The following is a 5,858-nucleotide window of genomic DNA, read 5'->3' as shown; positions in this document are numbered from 1 at the left end:
TAGGGTTCCTAGGCACATGTGACCCCAAACTTTCCAGCCTGGATCCCCACCTCTCCAATTGCACTGATTGGTGGCTAAGTAACCCTCGTGGATTATGTCCCAGGAACTCTGGCCTTCTCTTCTCCCACCAAAGTGACTTCCTGGCCAGAGCCCAGGAGACCGGATGTGCTCCTGCTAATTGTCTGAAAGTGCTCTCTGCTGCTGGCCCAGACTCCCGGGAGGTCGTGAGAGAGGCAGAAGTCTGGAGAGATAACACAGACTACTCACTCGCCCCCGGGGTCTAAACTCTGGAAACACTGAGCAGCTCCGTGCTTGAGGCAGTCCAGATGACAGCCAGCAAGGTTCGCTGAGGATAGTCTCAGTGGACTGTTAGAGCCGGACCCTGGGAGGCAGGCAGGGAGGAGGAGCCCAGGAAGGAATCATCAAGTCTGTTGTGAAGTCTCCCTTAAAAATCCATCGTCTGAGCCGATTTGCAGGCAGAAGTGAGGCCTTCCCTGGAGCTGGATACAAAGCCTGCCTGGGGGTCCAGTTTTGCACCTGGACTGGCCAGTACTCAGCCAGTCACCCCCAAGTGCGACCTAAGCTGGTCCTGACAGTTTCTGAGCCTTCAGGTATTGCAGAGGAGCAGGACCAGTTATGTAACTTGCAGGGCCAGGGCAACATGGAAATGTGAGGTCCCTTGTTCAGAATGATTAAGAATTCCAAGAAGATGACAGGGCCTTAAACCAAGCTGAGGGTCCATCAAAGCACCAGGCCCTAGGTGACTACACAGGTCGCCCTTGTGAAGCTGCAGAGGGGTTACTGCAGAGGGGTTACTGGAGAAAAGTGTGAGGTGGGGAGAGTTACCAGCAACGGTTAACCACCAGCCCTGAGTCTTAAAGGAAGGGGCTTTAACTTCCTTAGGTCTCCTTCCGGGACCCAGAGATACCCATCACTGACCGGGTGAAAGTGAGGGGAGTTTTAGTTTTGTTGGCCTTGAAGTAGAGACCAACTTCCTGTGTCCACATGGAGTGGATCCAAAATGAGCGAATCCACGTAGGAGGTCACAGGGCCAAGACATGTTAAGAGGGCCATTTGTCCCAGGGCCTTTTGGTTTAAGTTAAGGCAGCTAGGACGCACCCTTTAGAGTGTAATTCACCTCAGTACCCAGGATGAAATAACACATCACCCCCTGGGTGAGAAAGGGTCTATAGGATCTTTGTCAGTGAGGTTTCAAGGGAGGTAATTCAGAGACAATGTGGCGTTTTAAAAAGTCCTTGGATAGCAAGGCTTTATTTAAATGGAAAAACACACTGTAATTTGAATAGAAAGACTCAGTTTTGTAAAAGTGAAAAAAATTTCCCTAAATGAATCCAATTCCGTCTCATTGCAATCAGTGTTTTAAATTTGGCAAAACTAATATTAAAATTGATTTGGGAAAAATAAACTTGGGAGAACAAGGAAAACAGTTTTTAAATTTTAGTTAGAGGATAGGACTTTAGATATTAAAGTACATTTTCAAGAGCACATAAAGATGCCTCTGGGACCCTCTTCATCTCGAGCAGGTCCAGAGGATGGTCTTCTTTGCCCCTGTAGCCTTGGCTGTTGAGCCCCTGGACCAAGACCTGGAGGTTGTGCTGTTCAAACCCCAGGCTGCTCTGCCCAGGTGCTGCACAGGACATTCTGGGAAGCCAGAGGCATTGCCCACTGCCCTCGGGTTGCTCCCAGAGAAACAGGTGGCTTCAACTCACTGGGGACCTTCTTGCAAAACCTCCTATCCTGCAGGGGAGACTCTTAAGGAAATCTGCACCAGTTCCTGGTGCCTGGCCTCGCCTTCACCCCAGAGGCTAGGAGAGTCATCGGGCCACAGACTCGTCAGGCCAAGGATGGTCTTGAGTAGGAAGGCAGCCTGCTGTGCCAGGCTCCTGTGGGTTACTGAGTGTGGTACACGCATTAGCTATGACCTGGGTCCTCCTGCTTTGTTGTCTTTGAGTGTCTCCACCCAAAATTCAAAGCATTAACATAAAGGATGGGGGAACAGTCACGATTAACATGTGGTTCAGAGGGAAGCTGAGTTGACTGAGATGGATGTGACATTTCTCTGTGTGTTGGGGGCTGATCCTCCCTCAGCCCTCTCCCCCACCCCCAATTCCCGTGGATAACCGAGAGTGAGGACTATTCCAGAAAGTAGTGGGGGTCCAGACACATGGACATCCTTAGTCCCTCCAACAGCGTTCCGGGTAGCCCTGGGCTCCATTCTCACAGAGGTTACTTGCTTCTCTTGCTTCTCTGTGGATTTGCTTTGGGGGAAAATGGTTCGGAGTGAGTATTGGAACCCAAATCTCAACAGCAGCACTTTCTCCCTCTTCCAGAAACCATTCTTTGTTTTTGCCAAATGCTGGGCATTCAAAACAAGTTGCCTTTTATCTCAACGGGGAGTGGGCTTAGGTGGGCCTTGGGTGGATTTCTAATCTTCTTGCCCTGTACCTGCCTCAGGACTGGTGGGTGGAGTCACTGCAGGGGTCTGGGAGAGAAAAAGCAAATTTGTTGGAGAAGTCAGCCCTCCCTCCAGCAGAAGCCTCAGTGGGGTCTGCTGTGCTGACACTCGCTGGCTGAGGCCGAGATCAGCTATCACTGCAGACAGAGTTGTTTCTTATTTTCATCTTGTGGCATAAACGGAGAGGCTCTGAATGCAGCTTCCAACAGGGGCTGCAGCTCAGAGCCCTTAATAGGCCCTTAGAACAGGCCTGCAGAGACTGGCTTCCTGGGAGCCGGAAGAGCTGGGGGCCTCGGGCTCAGCACCACACCCCTCCTCCCAGCCCCCGCCTGCTGCATTGCACCACTGATTCAGTGAAGACAGCATCCTCACCCACTTGAGAGCGGCTCGTTGCTCGGCTCTGACGATTAGACTGAGCTGCTGCAGAGAAGCGCTCACCCTCACCGACATAAGGCTTTTTAAAAGTGATCAATTGCATTAGCAAATTTCTTATTAGCTCTGCTGTCAGGAGGGAGCTCCTGCCATATTAGCTTGCTGAGGCTGATGCAGAATTTCCCAGCTGTTAATTACCATGCCAAGGGCTAAAGGGACTCAGAGGCTGGTAGGTGGATGGGTGGAGGCCCCCATTCTCTTTTCCCTCTCCCGTGGGAGGTCAGGGAATCTGGGGCTTGGTGTTGAGCTCCTCAGGTCTGACTCTGCAGTGGGGTAGGGCCCAGGACGCCCACATACCATCTGGGCTGATAGAGGTTGGGTTGTCCAATAGAGCCTCTGGGATTTGGCAGCTTGGAATCTGCACAGCAGCTCTTTAGGAGCTGCAAGTTCAAGGCAGAGCCTGGACTGCATCCCAGAAAGGTGCTCTGGCCTCTCCTTGGCGGGGTGGAAGGTGGGGGGAGGGTTGGAGGGGGGATTCAAGGCCACTGATCCTCATTTCTCCTCCCCTCCCTCCAGACAGCTTGAGAGTCTCCTCCCTGAAGGTGACATCACATCTCCTGCTTAGATCATCTCTTGGTGACTATCCAAAGAACTGCATATTCAGGATACCCAACCCGATTTCCACCGGCCCAGGCTCAGACAAGGAATTGCTTAAAACTCACATGCATCAGGGAGCAAAATGAGAGAAGGCAGATTTTGATTTCTTGTTGTACCTAGTGCCGCAAACTAAAAAAACCATTCAGAGGGTGTCTGATTCCTTTGAGAATCTGACAGAACAAATAGATCTTCATTCCCAGGAAAAATGAATATAGTCACACGTGTGTCTTCAGTTTGGGAATGCTCTGCAGTCAGTTTATGAATCCCCATTTTATAAGTGCCCTTCCCAAGCCCATGGGAGTAGCTGATCCCTGGGAAGGGCCCAAGCAGCCCCCTGCCACAAGAAGCAAGGTCAGCTCCTAAAACAGCAGCAGAGCCAGCTCCCTGGGGCAACACCAGCCCTGTTTGGGTAAAGGCTGCAAGACACAATTGCATCATTCCTTGGGTTACAGTAGACATGGTAAGACCGAGACATGGGTTCAGGGCAGCACTGACTTTGTGGTCAGGTCTACATTAACTGCTCCTTCTGAGAAACCAGTTCCTGTGGCTAGGAGGCCCCTGGTCCTGGTGTGTTCCTGCTGAGAAAGGAGGTGGGGAGGAGGAGGAGGAGAAAGCAGAGACTGCAGCAGAAAAAAAGAGAAGATTCTGAAATGGATGCGGGGGAGGGTGTGTGTGTGTGTGTGTGTGAGCGCACGTATGCGCGTGTGGAGAAGAAAAGTGGGTGGGGAAGAGCACCGAATTCCTCATTGTTCGTCTAAAGGATACTTGAGATGAAATCTCAGAAAAATTGTGAGGATGAATTTGCACTCTTTCAGACATACAGCCTCAAATTCTGCCTTATCTTGAGTTTTGATAGGCGGAATGCTCTGCTCTGTGAAATCAAGAAAACACTCTGCTTTCTTGTCGGCTCTCAGAAGGCTGGGCTTTCGAAAATCCCCCAAGGAGAGTGGAAAGGTGGGAAGAGGTCCTCTAGCATGTGAAGTGAAGTGAAGTGAAGTCGCTCAGTCGTGTCTGACTCTTTGCGATCCCATGGACAGTAGCCTACCAGGCTCCGCCGTCCATGGGATTTTCCAGGCAAGAGTACTGGAGTGGGCTGCCATTTCCTTCTCCAGGGGATCTTCCCAACCCAGGGATCGAACCCGGCAGACGCTTTACCATCTGTGAGGGGGCTACTAAATTATTCTCCAGGGCCCCAGTGGTTTCCACAACTCCCTGAGGGGAGCAGGAGGGTAAAACTGCTGCTAAGACCAGACCCAGCGGGATTCTTCTGAGGGATGGAAGACACTGATAACCAACTGGGACTGCCTCCTTCTCTGTATTGAGGAAGAGTATGTTGACTTTAGCCCAGATCCTGATACAGCCTCAGGGCCACAGCCTGTCCAGGGCCCATCCTTACCCCTCCCTCCCTGGTTCCTGCCTCCCTCGGGGTTGAAGAAGTCATGAGCTAAGCTCTTGCTCCAACTCTAGCCTAGTATCTGCCGGGTTTCCCAATCTCCTTCCAGGATGGCCTTACTCGGGATCCAGCCCCACTGGTCAGACCTGCTCGCCATCCCTTTCAGGCATGTAGTCCCGTCCCAGCAGGTCCGCTCCACTTCTGTCACTCATTTCCGTGGGCCACTCCTTGGGCTTTCTAGGTCCACATGGCAGCCCTCCTGGTGTTTTCAGCCCCATGTTCCAGAAACTGTGGCATGACAAACTCCTCTTGCCAGCATCCCACGTGCTCCTCCTTCACTCTCAGGATGAACCGATATCAGTCTTGTTACAGAGCTGGGAGATCAGAGACATTGAAAGGGCTCAGGATTTTGTGAGCTGGGGAAGAGATGACTCAGCCTGATTCAGTTTCTCTGAAGACCATGGGCCTGGGCTTATGTCTGTCTTCTCCCTGCCCGTGGGGAATGGCCAACACTGGGCCCTGAAGCAGAGGGACTGGTTCAGAGGAAGAAGAACCCTGTTGGCCACCAAGAAGATGAAATTCTGCAGCAGCTCATGGGTGACCGGAAAGGAACCCCTCCCTGGAAATGTCCTTCAAACATCTTCCATCTGTCCTGCATGGTCTCTGCATTTTCTTCTTCCCAGCTCTGGGCTTCAGGGACCGCTCCCTCCAGCTGCTTCAGCCTGTGCCTACTCACTGGTTTATAAAGTTAGGAGAGGCAGCATCAGTGTCCCAGGAATGCTGGAAGTATGATTCTCCAAGCACTTAACTTAATTCAGAAAAGAAGTTGAAATGGGGAAAATTGATTTCCCACCCACCCAGTTCCCTGTCCTAATGTTCCTGTTCCCCATATCAACCAGAAGAGGAGGCAACTCCCTGAAGCAGCCTCACCTCCCCGCCCCCAACTCTCTCATTTATGTG

General features: G+C 51.7%; 1 long non-coding RNA gene across 1 annotated transcript; it reads left to right on the top strand.

Annotated features, from left to right (window-relative positions):
- The first annotated feature begins 2,930 nt into the window (after positions 1-2,930).
- Positions 2,931-3,684, top strand: LOC123328701. The gene is made up of 2 exons (XR_006543723.1): positions 2,931-3,077; positions 3,425-3,684. It is a non-coding gene; the product is annotated as an uncharacterized LOC123328701 (long non-coding RNA).
- The last annotated feature ends 2,174 nt before the right edge of the window (positions 3,685-5,858 follow it).

Source organism: Bubalus bubalis, chromosome 12 (genome assembly GCF_019923935.1).
Source record: "Bubalus bubalis isolate 160015118507 breed Murrah chromosome 12, NDDB_SH_1, whole genome shotgun sequence".
NCBI lineage: Eukaryota > Metazoa > Chordata > Mammalia > Artiodactyla > Bovidae > Bubalus > Bubalus bubalis.
This window is presented reverse-complemented; position numbering and strand designations above follow the sequence as displayed.